The sequence below is a fragment of the Citrus clementina genome, unplaced genomic scaffold, assembly GCF_000493195.1.
Source record: "Citrus clementina cultivar Clemenules unplaced genomic scaffold, Citrus_clementina_v1.0 scaffold_1, whole genome shotgun sequence".
In the NCBI taxonomy this organism is placed as follows: domain Eukaryota; kingdom Viridiplantae; phylum Streptophyta; class Magnoliopsida; order Sapindales; family Rutaceae; genus Citrus; species Citrus x clementina.
In genome coordinates this window covers 14,351,519-14,362,359 of record NW_006263303.1, presented here as the reverse complement: position 1 = coordinate 14,362,359, position 10,841 = coordinate 14,351,519, and the positions used below count along the sequence as shown (strand labels likewise).

Sequence of the window (10,841 nt, the reverse complement as noted above, 5' to 3'; positions counted from 1 at the left end):
AACATTCTTGAAATTTTGGAATGCATCCTCCCATGGTCTGGGTTGAGAGTAGTTCTGGTTCTGATTGTATGGTCTGAATGGGGGCTGAGAGGCTTGAGGAACTTGAGGAATTTGTTGCATTGGTGGAGCTGGAGCTGCTGGTCCATTCTGTTGGAATCCTTGAGACCATGAAAAATTGGGGTGGTCTCTCCATCCAGGGTTATATGTGTTGGAGTATGGGTTGTAATTTGATGGCTTTCTCATTACACCTATGGCATTGGCTTGATCTGAGTATGAGTCATGGTCATGTGGTTCTGTTGATTTAGCAGTCGATAACGATGCTATTTGTCGAGCAAGACCTTCAACCATCTCCTTGACTTCTTTGATTCCCGAAGTTGACTCGCCAATTTGAACCTCATTTACTCCCTTAATTCGTCTAGTATTCCTGAGTGATCGACTCCGTTGTTGGGAATTATCCGCTTGTCGCTGGAAGAATTCCCAAATTTCTGATGCACTTTTTGACATTAGCTCTCCTCCACTTGTTGCCATTAGCCATTCTTGCACATTTGGTAGTAATCCCTCCAAAAAGTATTGGCATTGGTGCCATTTCTCGTACCCATGATGTGGACACTTCAAGAGTAGCCCATTGAATCGCTCCCATGTTTCGAAAAATTGCTCGTCATCTTTCTGGGTAAACTCTGAGATTTCCCTGCGAATAGCATTGGTTTTATGCACTGGGAAATATTTATTTAAAAATTTTGTAACCATTTGTTCCCATGATGCAATGCTATTAGCAGGCAATGTATTAAGCCATGAACGAGCTCTATCTTTTAAAGAAAATGGGAATAGTCTAAGTTTAACATCATCATCTGAAAAATTCTCATATTTGAATGTTTGACAAATGGTATGAAAATCATTCAAATGATTATATGGATCCTCATTTTCTAGGCCATAAAATGTAGGGAGACAATTTAACACACTAGGTTTTAATTCAAAACTCCTAGCAGCTACATTTGGGTATCTTATGCATGACGTGCTCAAATTAGCTAAGGGACTAAAATAGTCCTTAAATGGCCTCTCCTGTGGTGCTTGTAAATCCATTTTATTTTTAACGTGTTTGTGTGTGCGAAGTGTTTTTTCTAATTCAAGGTCTATAGGTTCAAGATTAGGTAATAATGACCTACGACCATGCATACAAAACAAATAAAATAAAAATAAAGATGCAAACAAAACAAAAAATAAAGATGGGAACAAAACAAATAAAAATAAAGAAGAGTGAGAAATTACGATACTAACCTTATTGCGCTATTACAACCTTTCTATAAAAATACACAAAAATAAATACGTGAAAGAAATTAACTAAAAATTAAATTAATAAGATAAACAAAAAAAAAATTACAAAGAAAAATAAATGGAAAATTAAATTACAAAATTTTAAAGAAGAGAAAAAGAAAAGAAATACTAACCTTTAAATGTAGATTCACTTTTTTTTCTTTTTTTTTTAATAATAAAAAAAAATACAAGAAAACAAATAAAAGAAATTATTCACAAAAATTAATTCTATGAATTAAAATTACTTACCTCCCCGGCAACGGCGCCAAAAACTTGTTGTGCAAATTTTAATGTACTCGCAAGCGCACGAATCTATTGTAGTATAGACTAATGGTGACGAGTGTCGATCCCACGAGGAGGTGGATTTTAATTATATATAGAATTAATTTTGTAAATGGGTAGTTGGATTTATGGGGGAAATGATTTGGAATATGCTAATACTTAAATTAAAATGGCGAGAATAAATTCTAAAATTGGAATTGCAATGGAGAGAATAAATTGAAGAGAAAATCTATTAAATTGACGTACTTGGGTATCTGGATCCGTATCAACATGCATCATGGGCTAAATAATCTGTATTAATGCCAATTAAATCATGAGGGGGGAATCCACACCTCATGAACCACGCTCTAATCAATATGGTGCTAAGGGCTTATCGTGCCAAATAATAATAACCTTATACTAGAGAGCCGGTGTAACCAAGGCGGTATCTAGACAAGATTAGTATTATTTGTCGACGAGAAGTCAAAACATCCACAAAAATTAGAGGGGAAGAGAAAGTAAATTTACCAAATTAAGCCCATGACACATGTTGAGACTTCACCTTCAACCCAAGCTTGAAAGAAAATTAGCCACTCATAATTGAACTAGGGGCAAAATGGAAATTTATTAAAATACGAAGAAAATACAAGATGGAAAAGGAATTACAGAAAATGGATCCCAAAAATGGATTCAGAGATATCAAATTAGGGGGGGAGGCCCCCTTTTTATAGATACATGGAGTAAATCATGGCCATCGGATTAAAAACAGTTTGGACGCTCAGGATTGCGCTACGTCATCAGTCAACAGTCCACGGTTTGACCACGCGGATGAACAGTAACACGGTTTGACCCGACTTTGAACAGTAACGCGGTTTGACCCGGATGAACAGTAACGCGGTTTGGTTGAAAATAATCCTGTGTGATGCATGCACCGTACGCGAGATTTTTCGTCCACTGATATGCTGCCACGTCACCATCAACAGTACATAAGAATTTTAGTCCAACAGGATCGTGACACCTCATCAGTCAATGCCACATCATCGGTCAATGCCACGTCATCATCCGTCTATGTGAACAGTGTCGTGAACAGTAACGTATACAGTACCGTACACGTGAATAGTACCGTACATGTGAATAGTGCCATTTTTCCTTTTATGCTCCTCCTAAGGTTTTCGACCGTCCTGAGTTCAAAAGTGATGTCCGTTTTGCCGTCTGATCTCTCCTTTATTGTGAAATGACTATAATGCCCCTAAAATACATAAAATACTTAATTAAAATAAAACACATGTAATTAAATCACAAGAAGGTTAAATATATAAAAGTAAGGGTTGTTAGTAAGACTTAAAATGTAAAATGACGGTTTTCTCCTTTATAAATATGCATTTTCTAACACTCAACACGTATACCAAACCAATCATCCCAAAATCTAATCCTAGTTAAAGATTGATTAATGAACTTAACAATTAATGTTTAATTATGTACAAACAGTAAGAAATCAAAAGAAACAAAGCAACAAAGATTAGACACACGTATTTATAGTGATTCAAGTGATTACTCAGCCTACATCTACTAAAAAATCAGAAGAACTACTTTATTAATTGTAAAAAAAAAGTTACAGAGAGAGATTCTTTATTGTGCTTTGTTAAACAAACCACAGTAGTAATGGTTTTAAATAGATGCTCAAGGGCTATATGAAGCACTTAATCTTACTAGAATAATGTTTCTTGGTTTAAAGAGAAAATCTTTCTTTTAATGAGTTTAACCACCTTCCACATATATGACACATGTCCTAATTAATACTCTTTCAATATAGCTTACATCCATGTCATTTGAGTTTTGACATTTAAGTGAGATAATGGGTAAACCCTATGATTTCACTTAATCAGAAAAATGACAGATACTGATTGTCATACTCTTCCAATTCTGTCTCAATTGATACGTTGTACTCCTGTGAACAACTTGTCAAATTTCTCAACTTCACGAAAACTGGTAGTGTCGTTAAGCTGCACCAAATTTAAAACCTTACCACTAATATAAATAATTAGTACAGAGCGAGTAAGGATCGATCCCACAGAGACTATGCTAGTTATATTTATTATTAACTCCAAAGCAAGATTTAAAATAAAATAATAGTAATAGTAATAATGATATAAATTAATCTAACTAAAGAAAATGCCAATTAAAAATAAAAGGGGGTTTATGAATTTTTAACTAAATAGTAAGAAGTAAAGAAATTAAAACTACGAACAAGAATTTAATAAAAACCCTAATTAAATGAGAAAGAAATAATAATGATAAACAGTTTGGTTAAAGGATCATTCGCCACCACCAAACATGCACATAATATATCAATTCTATTATCAATTTATATTGAAATTATCAACCGTAGACAAAAATAAGCTCTGTTAGTCTCAATCTTTCCTTAGTGTGTTGTTAGGCAAAACAAGCTCTTCACCTAATCTCTAACCATTAAATAATTTAAAACAAGCTCTTTAAATTTAAGATAATGGAAGCATTAAACATAGAAAGATATTAGGTTGATCTAGGCAATAAACACACAAGCTCGGATTATTTAACCTAGGTTATGTTCTTCAATTGAAATCACTAATTCCAACCTGCTTCTAATGATTAAAATATTAAGACAATTACGGATCAAGAATTTTAATCTAGCAATAAAATTTATTCAAGTCCTATCTAATTGGCCACTCAAATAAAACAAGAATAAACCATGAACATTAATTATAGAAGAACATAAACAATCTCAATTAAATAAATTGAATGATAGAATTTAAATTTAATTGCATAGCATGTTTAGGGTTTTGAATTCACCCTCAACCAAATAAAAATCTAGCCTAACATAATTGAATTGGGAATAAGAGAATTGATAAAACCAGTCATGGAGATTAATTCAAGCGGCTGCCTTTTTTCTTCAATTGAATTCCTTCTGGCGTCTTCCTTGTTTTTTTTCCTTCTTGCGGCTGCAATCTCAAATTCTCTTGCTCCAATTGCGTCTGCCCTCCTCTATTTCCATCCAGCGGTTGTTGGCTTTTTTCTTTTCTTTTCCTTATCTGCCCTCTTTTATATTGTGCCTTAAATCCTCACATGAAAAGGATTAAAGACAAAAGTCAAGCCCCCACTTTTCTTTGGATTCACGTGCAAGGCAATTTTCCCTTTTTGTTTGACTTTGCTTTCCATAATTCAATGCCATGCACGTGACATATTTAATTAATAAGCCAATAACAATTTGGCCAAAGCCCATCACAAGAAGTGTTTGCCTTATTAATTAAATTATTTCCAATGCTAATTCTTCTCATCTTCACGTATGAACTTCAATTAGGCATTGGCTGCTTTGATTTTCTTCCATTTTAACTCCCATTACTTTCTTTAAATTTCTAATTAGTTTCTTCTTTAAGCTCTCCTTACTTGAATATTCTGATTTAATTCCTCTTTATTCCCAAAATGCACCTAAAATAACAAAATATAAAAATTAACATAATAAAATATAATTTACTAAATTAAAAATTAACTAAAATAACTAGAATATTTAAGACCAAAACAAGAAAAAGATAGAGAAATTAATAGCAAAATATATGGAAAATATGCACTTATAAAAAACGACTTGTCATGCGTTTTCTGAAATCTAGATTTGAGCTTCACTTTTCAACAATGACAATTTAAAAAACTAAAACAATAGCAAATATAATCGTATGGGAAACAAGATGTCTATTACTAGGAGCAGCTAATTTCGAGAAACTAGTTAAGGCGGGGAAAAATGATGATGAATAGAGGAAATGATTGCATATAGCACAATGTGATTGAGAAAACAAATTTAAAGGAGAAACAAATTTGCACTGGAAGGCTTTGTTAAATCATTGAAATTTTGAATACATACATACATACATACATACATACATACATGTGTGTGTGTGTGTATTTAATTTAATGACTATTAGCAAATACTCTAGTAGGTTGACATAGAACGTGGCACTGAAGACAAATTGGAAGCAGTTTGGCATAAAAAGACCGCTGGGCCGTTACTTTAGGAAGGAATTTAATAAGGATTTGGATATGATATTGAGTTAACTTGTACTCAACTTTTCATAATCTTTTACTACATGTGCGTTTATAGAAATATACAGTTAACTTTTAATTAGTTTTACATTTTTATCCAATAATTGCTAATTATATTTTTGTAAAAGATTAAAGAAAATCAATTCAACATTTAATCTAAATCCAATTAATAAACGAATATTAGTTTCTAACTTCCATAATGGGGAAAATTTATGGGCAATCAAGCAAGTAGAGGTGTAATTTCACCCAAAAAAAAAAGAGGTGTGAATGATATGATGGCTATGTATTAAATTATGATAGCAAAATTCTACGGTAGATAGAAGGTTCCACGTCACAATTTGATATGGAATCACCGACTGATAATAATTATACACATAGTGATACATGTTGAAAAAAATTAAATTCTCTCTTTTCATTATCCCTCTAAAATTTCAAAATTTCAAATAACTAGAGATAATATATACCGCTCTCTCTCTCTCTCTCTCTATTATCTCATTCTAATTATTTTTTTTTCTCTCTGTCCAATTAATCTTCATCTCTAATCTATTTTTAAAACATAGTGAAGAAGAAGAAGGTTTTTGTTGATGAAATGATTTTGGCAGCCTTTTTATCCAGGACAAAATGATTATTACCACTACCAATAAAGAAGAAGACGTTTTATGATGACGAAGAAGATGATTTTTTAGGCATGAGTGACTGCCATTACTTTTTTTTTTCTTCATATTCCTGATGTATATAGTGGCTGTTGCTAAGTTTCATTCATTTTGTTTTGGGTTGGCTTACCATTTGTTTTAGACAGATTATGAAGGAAAGGAAAAGGGAAAAATCTATCTAGAACAATAGATTTGTTTTTTAGGGTACTACACTAGGTCGTTGTGTGTGTTGTTTCTGAGATTCGATAAAGGTAAGGAGGGTAGGAGGCTGGTGATGGCAGCGAGAGGTCAAAATCTAGAAGGGAGGTCTACTGAGATAAGCTTTAAGCCTGCAAAACAATAAAAAAGAGGTTAGAGGTAGAGCCGGGGTGGCCCAACGCTCAGGTCAGTAACTCAAGCTTTTTTTTATGGTAAAAGCTTGCCAGCCCTCTAAAAAAATGGCTTAAGGTTGAAGAACCTTAGCCTTTCTTTTTGTAGAGTGTGTATGATGTAGAATGATGAGAGTAGAACCTGAGCGCGTTTGTATATAGAGTACCCCAGCTGCCAAGTGGCATGTTTCCAATGGTTATTGGCTATTCTTTTACCTTTTAAAGGTTTTTGGGCAATTGAGAGTATGCTTGGGGAGTAAGAAGGCATTCATGGCGTAACTTATCCTTTTGGGCACATGACATACACTGGAGAGTGGTTCAAGATACCTCAGTAGAGATTTTCTAGCAGGGCAGCTGAGGACCACTGTCCTTGGTGCAGCGTCCTTCACTTTTTGACAAACGTGACAGTCAGCTGTCGCCACTTTTTGAACATGATATTCTGACATTTGATTTTCAAAAAATCAAATATTATCCTTTAGGCAATGAAGACGTCTCTCGTGACTAACTTTTTAGAGATTTTCCTTGATTAATTCGCATATGATCTGTTGGGTATCTCGGGTACTGAGTTTACGGTGTAGGTCGGGTACCTCAGGTATCCTCATTTATAGTGTAAGTTGGATACCTCGGGTGCGTACAATGATCACTTAGAGTCATTGCGCCTCATCGACACATAGCGTTCTACTACAAATTTTCTATTTCTCCCCAAACAACATCCCCCCTAATTTTGTTTTTAGCGAAAAATATTAGAGGCAAAAGAAACTCACATAAGTAAAAACGACATGTGGTGATGTGAAGTTTGGCTTGTTGGGCGGCTGAATAGGGATCGCCTTGCTTAGTTTCTCTTCTGACTAAACCTTATATATTTCCAAGTAAGAAATCTTCTCTTTGTCTTTTTTTTTTTTAACCAAACTAATAGCAGCTCCCTGGGTGGCCCGGGTACCACTCATTCTATAAGGTGTACCTAGCCTCTTCACATCTTAAGATGTGAACTAGGTCACCCAAAAACTCAAACATTACATCATCTCTTACTCAGTAAAAGTGCTGACGCGGATGGACCAAGCTAAAAGATGGCAGCTCAAAGGGTACTTTCAGAACCGTAAAAAGGAAGATAGACTCCCTCTACTCTTTGCCTGGGGATTTCATTGGAGAAGATCTAGATCCAATAGCGAACAAAAAGATTTCCCATCTGGCTAGATATGTCTATTATACCACTAAGACCATCACTTTAGAAATGGCTACCAATTTGGATAGGTTGGAGAGGGTGGAGTTGATTGATCAAAATTATTCATCTGCTTTTGAGGACGAACCACCAACTATGGGTAGAGGGTGTTGTGGGGGTACCTTACCATTACCCATATTTGATTTTTTAGTGATTGCAAGATATAGATCGCTTTGGTGAGGACTTCGTTGCCTTCTTTAGACATTTGAGAAATGGTTCATTGAGTACCTTAGGATCCACCTCATTTTAGGGTACCTTTCCTTTATGTTCTTCAGGGACGAAAACAAAATCATAGGGCTTCTTTCTTTGCAGCTTCAAAGGTACCCCGACTATACAAAAAAGAAAGATGGGCCCTGATCCCGTGAAGAGAAGCTATTTCTAGAGAACAAGACTTTGAAAAGACGTTTTGATGAAGTTTTCGAGGAGAAGGCCCGTAAGGTAAAAGACCTTAAGGAGCTTTAAGCTAAGCTTAAAGTCTTGGTACCTCGACAAAAGGACATGGTCAACAATGCCTTTAAACATATTATGACCGAGGAATGAAGTGCTGATCTGGGGCTGGTGGTGCCAAGAATGGAGAAATTGGTAGATAAGTCGGCCATCTTGAAGGCGATTGAGAGTAACAGGGCTCCTAGAACATCTTGGTTTGAAAGCTCACGGATATCAGCGGGGTACCTCAGATGAAGTCACCATAAGGTACCCCTGATACTGACGCTTGCGTTTCTGCTACTTCTAACACTTTTATTGATCCTTCTATCCTAATGGATGGAGGTGAAGATAAACATCTTGCTAAATATACTTGAAATTATTCTTTTCTTCATATATGTATTACAATGTTTTGTCGGGGAACCCGAACTACTTCAATATTGTACTAGCAAGCTCCTCTTATTTTGTTATTGCATGTAATGGTATTTACACGTTCCATAGCTTTAAATGTTATTTCTTTGACTCGTTCTGAGATTTGACTAGGCACATGGGGTACCTTAGGTACCCTTAAGTTTAGATGTTCATTGAGCTATCTTTTACTTCATGATTGGGCAACCCAATTTCATCATCAATATGGTGACTCATCTAGATATGCTTGCTGTTAATCTTGGGAGATTATGGTGATTTTAGCACTTATCGCTAACTAAAGTATCGGCACAATAAATTTATAAAGCATGTAAATCCACAATTGGCGTAACAATAAAGGCGAACTTATTCTCTACACTCCTCGAGCCTTTTTAGGGTCCTTCATGGTGTATTTGAAGAGTGACTTTCTGACCTGGGGTACCCCAAGTACCCTTAATCTTATCTCATCAACGTATGGCAATTTACTCAAAAATGTTTGCTGCAAATCTTAACAAAACTTGTGACGAATCCTTTTGCGGGATGATTGAAAACCTCATTATCCGCCATTCGCTTTAAATCAAATATGCAAGACAAGTAGTGGCAGCCGCTCGCCTACCCTTATGCGAGATGGTCGAAAATCTCATAATCCTCTATCCGCGTAGAATCAAATAGACAATATAGATAGAGATAAAGACAGTTACTCGCTTACCTTTATGCGAGATGGTCGAAAACCTTATGATCTACCATTTATTCTGAATCAAATATGCAAGATAAATAGTGACAAAAGTAGCTAGTTGCCTACCCTTATACGAGATGGTCGAAAATCTCATGATCTGCCATTTGCTCAGAATCAAATATGCCGGACAAAGAATGATCAAGACAGCTACTAGCCTGCCCTTTTATTGGGTTTGATGTTGATTAGATCGTCATGATCGGGGTAGGTCAGGTACCCTAGTTTATTCCAAAATAAAGTGATTAGTAGTACGACTTCTCTCTGTTGGAGCCAATAATGATTACTCCTGCACCACTTCCATACGAATTTGGAGAGTCGTCAATATTGATTCCTTAAAGTTGTTCTTTTTCTACTGTTAGTTTGGTCTTGCTCGGGTAACCTAGGATTCCCTCACCCTCGGAGTCATTGGCGACTTCGGTCAAGAAATTGGCAATGACTTGAGCTTTGATGGCTAAGCGAGGCTTGAAGACCAACTTCTCTAAATTGGGATACCCATCTTCACTTTTAGAATTTGGGGATCTAAAGGTACTTCAATCTCACCTATGGTTTTTGGGTAAGTGTCATTGGGTACCCCTAATATCCCATATGTAGATAATCTGTCTTTGGTAAAGTACACCTTCAACTGAGTGTCAGAAGCAGTCTGATTGCTTTCCTTAGAGGCAACAACATAGCAATCCCGAGTTGTATGCTGGTCTCTTTTGATAGTGACAACATCCATGGCAGTTGGAATTTTCATACCAAGGTGATGTAGGGATACCGCTGTTTTAGTTTTCGTTAAAATGGCCTTCCTAAAATGATATTATAGACACCAGAGCTATCCATAATAAGACAATCAATCATATGAACTACACGGTAGGGGTACTTTACTAAGTGTAACGGGCAGTGTGATGATTCCCTTAGGGATGACCATATACCTGGCGAATCTAATAAGAGGTGTAGCATATGGAGTGATTTTTGGTGACCCAATCAATAGTTGATCCAAGGTGCTTTTGAAAATGATATCGACGGAGCTGCCGGTATCTACCAATGTCCTTGCCACTTTGCCAGTAGCAACATTTAGTGTGATAATTAAGGCATCATTATGAGGGTATGAGATACCTTCAACATATTTTTCTGTTAAAAAGGATCGACGAGGGATGGTGGGGTACCTGATGTGCACCCGGACCAGTGAAGTTGACTTCCCCACTAATGTTGGCTGTTAACAATGGCGATCTACCATAACTTTTAATGGCCCTCCTGGACTGGCCATCTAGAGTACTGATTAGTGTTAAAAAATGTATGTTTATTAAGGGTAAAATGTTATTTTGTGCTATTAATGTAATTTATATTTGTAATTGTGTAACATGTTATGAATTTCTAATTATTTTTCTAAGTATTTGATTTTGTGTATTTTTGTG

General features: G+C 35.6%; 1 non-coding gene across 1 annotated transcript; it reads left to right on the top strand.

The window, feature by feature from the left end:
- The first annotated feature begins 592 nt into the window (after positions 1-592).
- Positions 593-696, top strand: LOC112096046. Its single transcript, XR_002904204.1, has one exon. It is a non-coding gene; the product is annotated as a small nucleolar RNA R71 (small nucleolar RNA).
- The last annotated feature ends 10,145 nt before the right edge of the window (positions 697-10,841 follow it).